This window comes from Sebastes umbrosus, chromosome 15 (genome assembly GCF_015220745.1).
Source record: "Sebastes umbrosus isolate fSebUmb1 chromosome 15, fSebUmb1.pri, whole genome shotgun sequence".
Classification (NCBI taxonomy): Eukaryota; Metazoa; Chordata; class Actinopteri; order Perciformes; family Sebastidae; genus Sebastes; species Sebastes umbrosus.
Window position 1 is genome coordinate 20961435 of NC_051283.1, and position 12334 is coordinate 20973768.

Genomic DNA, 12334 nt, shown 5'->3' on the forward strand with positions numbered 1-12334 from the left:
TTCTAACTTTGTTTGGATTATAGATAGGACATTAACAAAGAGAACTGGAGTGTGTCATTATCTGAAAAGGGATATCTGCTGTTTGAAAAGAAAAGAAAAAAAAAAGATTACTGGCATGCAAAGTAAAGCACATCATGAGTCATTACTGAAATTATGAGTCATTTTAAAAAGACCCTCCCATCTTAAAACGGTACGTTAACGCTGTGTTTTTGAGGATATAAATATGCTTGGGATGAAACTTATCATAAGTCTGTGTGTAACCTTGTTAAGTGTCCTCGATGCAAACACACAGACACACACACACACACACATAGATCATGCTCCCTCGATGTGATGTTTTCACGGTGAAATCCCACTAATCACACATAACACACGCTTCCGGTTATTACATGATTGACCACATAATAGCATTACAGCTGAAAGAAAAGTTGCTTTCTTCAAGAATGAAAAAGAATAACTGGAGGGCGACTTACTCATTAGTAGTACTCACAACAGGAAAGGAAAAGGGAGAGAGGAGTTTTTCTTTTTCTTAAAGAGTGAGTGTGACTCTAAATATTTTCCCTGTGGAGCTCTGACTCAGTCGAGCTGCTGCTGCTTACTCATTTACTCAATCGCTCTTTTCCCTGCCCTTCTGGTTTTCTCCTTATCCTCTTTAGTTTTTCTCTCACTGTTACAACTCTCATTTCCACATCTCATGTCCATCAACTTTTGTCTCACTTTACTCTCCCCTCTATTGCTCTGTCTTTCCCATCAATCCATCACTGAGCTCTCTGTCATCCTCATGTGCTTCTTCTGTCTGTTTTTCCAACTGTCATTACGGCTGAGATCCTCCACCCCCCCACCCTCCCGCTACACCACCACCACAGCCGCCCCCCGACCCCCCTCCGCGAATGTGTGTGGTCCGGTCCGGCTATAGACCGTTACATTGTCCCAGACAGGTTGGACTGCGCCACTAGCCGGCAGACGAGGGGGGTGGGTGGGAGATGGAGAGCGGGGGTTCCTCGGGAATGTTTGTTTTTCTGTTTCCAATTTGGTCCAGCCCGAGGAACTCCACACTCCGCTCTGTCTCAAACACACCATTCATGACGGCCTGACGTACATGATTACACACAAATACCCACTCACTAACTCCCTCGCTCACACACACCCACACACACACACACACGTACTCATGCCAAGCTCACACACTGTACATGCACGCTGACAACCATCAATTTCAGTTTAAATCATTTCCACCATGAAACGCAAGCCCTTTAATTTATCTTTGTTCTCATCTTTTATCGTTTTCTGATTTGTTATTGCTAATACCGTTTCATATGACACGGTGGTCAAAATAATTATGCGTGTTTCTGCCTCGTCTTTCAGTGATTTTTCCCCCCTTCTGTACCCGGGAATATGATTGTCTCTGAAAGGCCTTTTTTCATGTGCGTTTTTTAGATGTTATGTCGACAGAGTTGAGCTCCATGTTCCACCAATTACGAGCACAGAGAGCGCATTGTTTCACATTCAAACTCTACTGTTCCATCTGAAACGGATTATTTTAGTCCGTTTTGTTGTTTGGAATTTCAAACGCACAACGCCGATCATCGCGTGTACTAATAAAACTTTATCTTGTATCAATGCAAACTAACAGATCTGCTTTTTTAGCCGTCATGTAGTTTAGTTCCACATTCCATCAATTAGTCATTGGACAGACGGGGAAACCACATGGGTTTTTATTCAAACGCTACATATGAAAATTATAGGCTTATCCAGTTGTTTTGACTGTTTGTACTTTAAAAGTCACAAAGCGTGATGTTCAAAAGAATCTAAGAAATATTTAAGACAGACAGCAAATCAGATATCACGAGCAGACAGACTCGTTCACTGGTTTTTAAAAAGTTGTGGGGTTTGATCAATCACGGCACAGAAATAAAATATTTAACCGTGCAGCAAAGCTCCGTCTGAAAAGAACATGATTACACGAGTTCACCGCCGCATCTGAAAGTTATTGTTGTTTTGGGTGTGCCTACTTTGTGTTCCAAATACATTAATCAGCCGGGGTAATTAAAAAATCAAAGTACATTTGCATGTATTTATTATATTTGATACATGTCTGAAAGTTCTTAATTGGTTGTAATTGTTACAGCACAACAACAATGTTTGCCCCGGATACACAGAAAGTAGGTCTCTATTTATTTATTTTTTTCAGTTGTTGACTCATCACTACTGCAACATGGATTTAACATCAAAAGCTGAATAAGGAGGCGAGAAGTGCAGGAAGAAGAGGTACATCTGTTCTTCATTGTTCCTTTAAACTCACTATGAAATTACCAGAAGCCTTTAAAATGTCCAAGAAATGAGCTTGAAATTTAGATGAGGAGCTAAATAAAAAAAAAAAAAGCATTGTTTTCATTAAAAATATCATTTTAACAAGTTTATAAAAATGTCTCTTCTTGTCTATAAACAGCTGGTTATCATAGTGAAGTGATACAGATGCCACTTTACGTCAGTTAGTGACAGCTCCTGTGTTATAACAGCTTACTGTTATGTGGACTGATAGAAGAAAGGTTTTTATACCTTGGCTAGAAAACACTAACATGATCGCTCCCAGCGGAGGACGTGTCAGAAAACGGACCCCACTACGCGCAGTTGAGGAGCAGCTGACACTAACTGCTGATGTCCGTGTCAAAACGGTGTGCTGACGCAGGTCTACGGTTACATACTGAATATTTCACAGTTCCTAATGAGTTCAAACGAAAGTGGAGCACAAGAAATTATTCCAATAATTAATCTGAGAATTCATCTGCAATCATTTATAACAATTTTTCAAGTAACAATTCCTCCAGCTCGCCTCATGTGAGGATTTCCTGCACACAAAAATACAGCCAAGCAACAAAACTCCTTTATCAAGTTTTGTTGTCATAACAGAATCATGATGCCAGCGATTTTACCCTCCTGTCTTGTGAACAACGTCAATCAGAAAACCTTGATCAACCAGATCTGTTAGCTGTTGTTGAGGTTAACGTTTAGGGAGCGGTCTGGCAACGCCCAGAGCTTTCAAGTCTTGCTCTGACACAGATGCACGTGCAAGTTGCTGACACGCTGCCACTTCCCTGTAATGGATATGTTCCTCTTAGTGCCTCTTAGTGCCTATTAAACAATCAAAGCAACTTCTTGTTGTGTACTGTTGGATACACCAGAGGCGCCGAGGCGTCGTTCACTCATATATGACAAAAATGCAGCAAGTGACTTTAGAATTAGGACTTTTTTGTGTTTAATTAAGACTATTTTTGGGGTTAACTAGGTGTCATGGGGACATCAGGGGCGTGTGTAAAGGGGTGACACTGGGTAAAGCCACTGGGCTAGAGTACCAGGGGTGATTCCAGGTCTTGTGCAGTTCCACCTTTTATGTAATAACACCTGTATTGGGGCACAGGGCACTACACAAGAGCCTGAATATTGTGCTTAATGTTTTCTAAGCCAATTTTCTTATTATTTTTAGGGCTGAGTCCTTGCTGCGACATGCAGCAAGGACTCAGCCCCCCGACACATGGGCGCCCGCTCTACCAGGTGAGCCCTTTAAGCCAATTTTCAATGCTGTTTTTATTTCTGATAGAATTTTCTGATTTGCCATGGCCCCCCCTTACTGGTTCTAACCTGGTCCCCCCTGTGCCACCTCCTTTAATAAAATCCTGTAATCACCCCTGATGGAGAAAGTGCAAATAACATGCAACAAAGGTCCCCAGAGACTCTGCACATTAGATCACTATAGGCACTAAAGAGACCTCAGAAATATAAAAAATAAAATGTATTTCATTATTGTATTCTTATTTTTTTGTTTGTTCATTAGTGGCCATAGCTGTTATTTCTATTCTGTGTAAGTACATTGAGAGACGTGAATAAAAAACGGAGTCAAATTCCATGCATGTATGTATGTACTTGGCAAAATAAATCTGATTCTGATGACAATTTACAGAACTTTACTATGAAAATCAAAATCAAAAACTTAAATAACAGCTCATATTGGGCCCTGAATGTATTAGTATTTGAACTCCTATAACTCTAAAAAGAGGAATTGAAGCTATTCTTGCCGCCATAAAAATGAGATAATTAAAAAACTGCACAAACTTTGGCTATGGAACAAATAAACAATTCATCAAAGGTTTTAAGTTTGTGAGCTGGAAAGAAAACATTTTTTTGTTCTGCTGGCCAAAGTAGCTGCTACATGTTAGAAGTTGCCGTTCATTCGGATTGGATAACTGCTGCTGTGGTTGGTCGAGAGAGACAAACTCACCAACCGCAGTCGGGACGGTATCCTCATTCGCCTGCTTGGACGGCGCTAATGTCCCGCCTTGATGTACGATAGTAGCAGGAAACCGGGAGCTGCATAAATCAACACGGGGCTGTTGATTTTGACCTTGCTCTCCACAGCCAAGACTCTCATACATCACAAATAATGGAGAACAAACTCTGCTTCAGTGCTAGTTGTAGGCGTAATGGAAGGAACTAGTAGCTGCATAAATCAACATGTTGATTGTTGACGCTTGCCTAGCTGTCTTTTTCCCCCAAAATACGGAAAACAAACTACAGCTCTGCCAGTAGCGCACACATTACACACATACATCTCACCAGCCGGCGCAAGTCTGCCAAGCATATCTGATTATTTTAAAAAACACACACACATGCACACACCCCTGTATGTGTGCGTGTGTGTCATGGTTTGGTTTGTCTCTGTCTGGGTAAGCTCAAACATTACGTCAGTCACGCACACACACGCACATCCACGCACATCCACAGACTCGACCATGCACACACCGTTACACACTCGCAACACATGTATACACACACACACTTTCCACTCCTGGAGAATCGGACGTTTCCTGCAAGCAGCCCGGCCCGACGGGAAAAATGTCTGGACAAACTAGAGACACGCACACGCGTGTACACATACAGACACACAATGGAACATTTTCAACCCACAATGTTGACTTTATATTCCTTTCCAGAGCCCTTCTATCTGCACGCGCGCCAAGTGAAGCAGCGTTTCCCTGTCGAACACTACCGGGAAGCAGGACTGGGAGGTTTCGGGGCCTCGGTGATGTCAATGCAGGGCTGGACTCCACTCCAAAACTGGATTTTAATCAAAATTCAAAGCCAAATATGATCACACTTAACTATCACAGCGAGTCATCTGTAATTTCTTTAATGCAGAAATTTCACAGCAATGAATTTCTTTAATATTTCTCAGTGTCTCAATCCCAGATACTTGTAGTGCTTATAAGAGTTATCAACTTTCTTTCGATATGATTCTTCTGCGAGGCCAAAAATCTGATTTAATGACTGAATGCCAGAGCATCTTTCACTTTCCTGGACCGCAGCAGAGGAATGTTTCCAATGATGCGTCGCTGAATTGCAAAGAGAGTGCAAACCTGACTTAACACCATAATGGAGCCATATCATTCTTCACACAGTCAAGGTTTCATCGTTCAAATTCCACTCATCATATTTGCAGCAAATTGTTAGCAATAGCTGCAACTAGGGATGTACCAGAAATTTAGTAGTGGATACCAATACCATTTAAATTCCACGATTCTCGAATACCAATAAGATACCACAGTGGGAAAAAAAAGTAAAATAAATCCCATGTACTTCTACATACTCTCCTTTATTACCGTTTACTGCTATTTGTTTGGAAGTTAAACAAGTCAAAATTCCCTCTCTATTATCTATTTTATATTGCTGTGGAAACATCAACTTCAAACAGCTGCATTTACTTAAGTTTCTCACCAAAACTACATTTTACAAGATTACATTTGAACACATCATAATAATATTAGAATTGACCTTTGCTTAAAACTCATTTTTACTGATTAGAGTCTGAACGCATCATAATGTAACCCCATTCTGTAAAAGTGTCCTCCTGTGTTGTAATCAGCAGGACGAGAGGTAGTTAACGTTAGCTGTTAGCAGCCGGTAAGCAGCCCAATCCTCTACGGAGCTACTAACAGCTAACGTTAAGTAGCTCTCGTCCTGTTGATTTCAACATGGATTCGTTGTTCACAATGTAGCGTTATCAGGGAAAAAATAAGGTGTGTGTTGTGGACGCGTCGATAGCGAGTTTACTGCTTCCCAAACACATTTTCTATCATTCCCGGGACGACGGGACACCTAGAGCCCTGGCGATATCTACGTTACTAAAGAAAGAAAATTAGCACTGTCAATGTTTTCAGAATTTTGGCATCGACTTGGTACCGAAGGATCGGTTCTCGTGACATCCCTAGCTGCAACTGTAACGGAGTACTCCAGACATCATCACTCTAGGTTTTTATGAAACAGAGGTTTGAGCTCCAAGGTGGTTGATGTGCGGAAGTTCCCTCTTCCTAAAATTGAATCTATTCAAAAGGTTTTCTCTAGATTTTGGATTGACAGTTAAGTGCCTGGCAACCACTTGTTGTGAAGTAAATGCAATGGAATGAGGGAGAATGCGACATCTAGTGGCTGAGTGTTATCAGTGTTATCAATGGCACCTTTAAACATTTGCTTCACTTGTTTCAAAAACTGCTGCTAACTCATCTGCTCAGATCTGCTACTTTTCACCCCACATGCTGTTCTTCTTCACTCTTTTCTTTCCTTCCCCCCCCCCCGTTTTTATCTGTGAAATTGAATGCTGTCAAAGCGGCCTCACTCTTCAGTATTATTCAGGAGAGACTTTTAACATCCTTAGAACACTTTGCTTCATAACCCCACATGTATAGTCTAAGAAGTGAAGTTGTGGGCCCGTGGTGCAATATTGCTGGAATACATCCTGAAAAACAAAGCAAGAGGCACTCGTTTTATCTTATCCTTCAAGACATGACTCCAATTTTAAAGCTGCTTTAAGTACCAGGCGAGATAAAGCCAGAGCATTCCCCTACTCCACACCTTGCCAAACTAATCCTGAAAGGATTTTTATTATTTGAAAAACAAAAACACGAGGAGCGCTCGTTTTATCTTATCTCGCGACAGACACATCCCCTGATGTTTTATTTAAATCCGGGTAAAGAAGACGCATAAAGTGCACCTCGAGAATCGGAAAGCACACATTTCTTGTGTTTTACAGGAAGTCAGAGAGTTGTAGATGTCCAGGCTACTGGAAGAACACAAGACAACAGAGGGAGTGGCCGACTGAAGAGATCACAAAAGTTACAGTCGATCTGTTAAGGCACGTCATTCTGCCCTGGTTTCTTTCTTTAACCTCCGCCCAACTAATGCTCAGTCTTCAGACACTAAACTGGCATTTTTATAATCTAATCATTTAACTCACTGACTCGTCTAAAAGAGCGAGAGAGAGAGAGAAAGAGAGAGAGATTCTCACAGCTAGGTGAAACCGGCCACTAAAGAAAAGAGAGAGGACAACTTGTGTGAAGCACTAAAAAAGCCCAAAAGCCATGTTGCAGAACAAACGCCATGCCCCCCGCTGGGCTTTTCCACCCACCCCAACACACACACACTCACACACACAGGCCCCGAGTAAATTTAACTGTCAGCCGTAAAGTTTTCGACTATAGCAAGTGATCTTTTGCCCCTTTTCTCCCCCCACTTTTCCTCCTCCCACTCCTGTGCCTATGCAAATGAGCTCCTCATCTGTCCATCCTTCCTTCTTTATTTCCTCTCTGTTTCCACCTTGTTGTTCTAAGCATTTCTTTTCCTACTTATGTCCATCACAGCCTTGTTTTATTAGCTTTCCTCATCCTTTGTCCTTCCCTCCCATCCATCCATCCCCGTCTCTGTCTCTCCCCTCTCCACAGGCCAACCCTGACCATAGACACCTCTCTTTATCCCTTACCCCTTATCTTCTCCCTCCTACCTCCCTAGAAATGAAAAACTACCCTTTCCCTCTTCCTTCTTTTTCATCCATTCTTCCTCAACCCCCCACCCGCCTACTACCCACACACACACACACTCAGTCCTGACTGTGGGCCTCCGACACCCACCTTCTCCTCTTCCCCCCACAAAAGTCTCAAAGACCCCCAGATGTGCGCCCCCTTAATTTCCATTTCAAAAAAGCACCACCTCCCTCCCTCCATCATCCATCTATCCGTGCGTCCACTTGATCACACACACAGCAGACACTTTGAAAACACACTGTTACCACATACACACTGCTCACGCAAGTAGACTTTGTTTCTCTATTTCGTGAGAGACAAAATTAAAAAATGCTGACCGTGACAAATATCACTTATCAGATCCTTTAAAGGGGAGTGCTGGGCTGTTGAACATCGTCTATTGTCATTACCGACAGAAGACTTCCCCTTTTCAGAGAGATTTTTTTTTTTTAAACATGCTGACCATCAGAATTATGATTTATCATCAAATAGGAACATGCTGATGCGGACAAATTTCATGAATCTCTGTGGTTGTTCAAATGTTGGTAAAGACCCAAAGGTGAGTCCTGATGAGGTTCATCATCACTCGAGGCTTCTTGGATATAGTGTTTTGAAAAGGATGTGGTTTTTGATTTTTTTTTCTCAAACCATACTCTGCAGAAACGTTTTGTGGACGGCCTCATTGTTGTAATGAGGGCTGTGCAATTAATCAAAAAATGACCAAAACCAAAATTATGACTCTTGGTATGTCGGTATGTTCAATAATTTTTGTTCCTTCACAGAACTTGAGTCTATTTTACTTGGATTTCCCTGCAAACCCACACCTAACTAGAGCTGTAAGGAATAATCGATTAGTTGTCAACTATTAAATTAATCGGCAACTATTTTGATAATCGATCTGAGTCATTTTTTAAGAAAAGAAAATCAAAAATTCTCTGATTCCAGCTTCTTAAATGTGAATATTTTCTGGTTTATTTACTCCTCTATGACAGTAAACTGAATATCTTTGAGATGTGGAAAAAACAAGACATTTGAGGACGTCATCTTGGGCGTTGGGAAACACTGATCCACATTTGACACTATTTTCTGTCATTTTATAGACCAAACAATGAATCGATTAATCAAGAAAATAATCAACAGATTAATCTGCAATGAAAATAATCGCTAGTTGCAGCCTTATACCTAACTTGTTAGATAAATACTACTCAGTCGCAATCTATGATTTTCTGTTAGTTAGTACAAAGTGTCAACAAAAGAGGTCCACTGTGAGGACAGAGAATCATGTAACAATCAGATTAGGCCTGCCTTAAACTATAATTTTCATTATCAATTTATCTGACCATTAATTTCTTGATTTACTGTCAGAAAATGCTGAAAATGTTTTCCCAAAGTTCAAGGTGAAGCCTTCAAATGTCTCGTTTTGTCCAATCAAAAGTCCAAAACCCGAAGACATTCAGTTTAGAAATATAGCAGACTAAGAAAAACAGAAAATATCCTCTGTTGTAAAACAATACAGTCCTTATAGTACAAAATCCTAGTAGCTACCTGCAGAGCTGGTCCAATAACTGCAGCTCAACACAGAACTGAAGGTCTCTAAAAATCTGATCACTATTCAAAACCAGACACCAGACAACCCCGTCACTGGCATTACACTGCAGATGAAGTGCCACTGAAACTCACATGAGAAAATATCTACCTGAGCCAACAGGTTGTGGCTTATTGCTCAAAGTCAACTGTTTTATTTCACATCAAAGTATTCCCTACCTACATTATATATGATACACACATTTAACTAAAGTTTTTGTACCAGGACAAGATGCTACAGCTTTAAATCTGCCGATTAAGCACTCTCTTAACTGCTGTAAGAGAAGATGAATCCCTGCTTCTTTCAAAGTTTATGTGGTTTGAAGCGAAGCCCTGAGGGCATCTGCTCAAACTGTCTGCAGGGCTGTACCCTCTAAAGCCCAAAGCTGCTACTGCGGGATTATTTAACAGACTCAGAAAACCGAGCCCGGCCCCGTCCTGCGGAGGACAGGTGAGGCAGTTGGCTGTATCTAACCACATCTCACTGCTTCTTTCACATTTGGGCAGAAATGTCAAGCTGGACCAGAGGCGAGTTGGAAGGGTGTCATATCACCCTGTGCTTTCTCCCCCGCTGTCTCTCTGCTACGGAGCAGCAGGATGAATAAAACAACACAACAGGCCAGTTCATGATTTACAGTCACTAGATCCATGCTTAATCTCTATTTTAATGTTTCTGTTACAGTCCAAACAGTCCACGCTGCCAGAAGCACGCGCAACAAATCTGCAGAGGCTGGTGTGTGGCTATTCGCTTTAATGAAAAAAAAAAAAAAAAAAAAAGAACGTACATGTTGGTCGTTTAAATCATAGTTTTAATTTGACGGGACGCCATAAAAAGTCTGCCCCTTATTACAGACAGACAAAACGCACACATACGAACGCTCACACTGACGGACACACGCACGCAGGCACACAGAGTGAGGACAAAGACTACTTTGAAAAGTTACTCAGCCACCAGATGTTTTAGCCAGATCCCAGACTACAATACTAATGGGGCTGTACGTGCATGTGTGTGTGTGTGTGTGTGTGTGTGTGTGTGAGAGAGAGAGCGGCGGAAAGAGAGAGAGCCCAGTAGTTTAAAAAGCAGCAAAAATGAGTTCCCTTCCTCAGCAGGTATGTTATAACAAGGCTGCATGTACAATTTCAAATTTGAAATAAATAGCTTTGGTTTTCAATGTCTGCGTGCATTTACACTTGAAACGAAACTTAATTGCATTGTCTGAGCAAGTAAATTAAATATTTTGGTTACAGTAAATCAAGCACATGTGCCACTAACAGTCTCTTTTTGTCCGTTACAGTCAGAATAAGAGAAACCGAGATTTAGAGATAAAGACACAAGAGTGAGGGAAAGCGAGAAAAGGGAAAAAGTGAAACACACAGTATGAAAGCAACAAATTTGTCAGCTAAGGAATCTAAGTGTGTGTGTGTGTGTGTGCAGGTTCTTGGTTTGACTGCTGACAGAACAGACAGTTAACCTTCAGTACAGAAATAAACAATCAGTGAGTCAATTCAATCATAACTGAGCAGCGAACGAGACACATTTTGACCTCAACTGAAGGAGATAAGTGCTGATGGACTGTTACAATAACTGATAACCATCTATCAACAATGCTGGAGATGAATGCCCTCCAATAATGCAGGATACAACATGAGAAGTTGAGCATTTCACATTCATTTCTAGTGAAATATATTGAACTACAGAGGCTTGAAATAAACCTGTGAACAGACAACATCCACATCAAAAATACTGCTTTAGTGATCCAGCAGAAAACTCACATTTGACCTGATAGTAGCTTAAAGAAAGGTAATATATAATACACTTCTCCTTATAACTTGATGATAAAATACAAATGTTCAACCTGTAAAAGAGGAAAACACTTAGCTTTCTACTACAAAACAGGTCGATTTTCCTACTTGCACAAATCATATAACTTTCTTTCATTCAGAATCAGTCGACTGTGGCCCTAACTTCGGAGTGAGACAACTTTTACCCGAGTAGCGTCCTCCATAAAAAATAAAAAACACCTCTACTTGACAAAAGTCTCGCTGAATTAAATATACAGTACTTGAGGAAAACGGTTCAGTACTCTCTTCATCTGCGTGTTGCATCGGCCTTCTCAGCTTCAACACAAAGAAGCTCACAACATAAATCACATTCAAATTCATGCCACTTGTGTCACTGTCACATTTTCCGTAGATAATTTTCACTGCTGGGTGAAAACTGGAAGGAATTACAGATAGCCCAGAGCCGTGCTCGGGAACACTTGAGCTCAGTATACAAATGTACTCATAACACCACAAGTCTGAATGCATTTACACAGCCTGTGGAGCACGACTTCTTTATCTCCTCGTTACACTATACTGTCTGATATACCACAGACATACACATTTGTGTGCCTACACTGGCTTTTTGAATAAATATATATAATATTTGCATTTAGAAAAAACACCATCACAACTCTTAACTTATGTTCTGACCAATTATAAAAACAATTGTCCTACTGCTGGATTATTTCTCCTTAACACGAGGACAGTGGTTCCCAAACTTTTTCACATCAAGGACCCTAATCTGACAAAAATTAGTCCCCCATTTGATACGATTTTGGTGGCTCAGAAATGACAACATAATAAAAAACACAACAGAGTAATAAATAAGAAGTAATATTAGCACAAGTGCCTAATATAATAATAAAACTAAGATACATTTAGTAAAATAAGCAAACTAAAATACAAAAGTAAAAATAAAGTATTCCCCTTTTTGCTGGGGACCCTCTGGAACCCCCACAAGGACCTCTGAGGGTCCCCCGACCCAACTTTGAAAACCACTGCACTATGAAACACATGCCATATGTATTTATAAAATATAAAGACACACGTGACAAAGTTTGTAGGAAGTCTTTAGGGGA

General features: G+C 40.8%; 1 protein-coding gene across 5 annotated transcripts in view; it reads right to left on the reverse strand.

Annotated features, from left to right (window-relative positions):
* The window catches only part of trps1 (trichorhinophalangeal syndrome I), a 303601-nt gene that overhangs the window by 113496 nt on the left and 177771 nt on the right, over positions 1–12334 (reverse strand). The window contains exon 1 of one of the 5 annotated variants that reach the window (XM_037794964.1): positions 474–701. The exons of the other annotated variants lie outside the window; for them this stretch is intronic. The gene's annotated coding sequence lies outside the window, so the exon portion shown is untranslated. Of the gene's footprint in view, positions 1–473; positions 702–12334 lie in introns of those variants that run through there. 5 annotated transcript variants of the gene reach the window in all.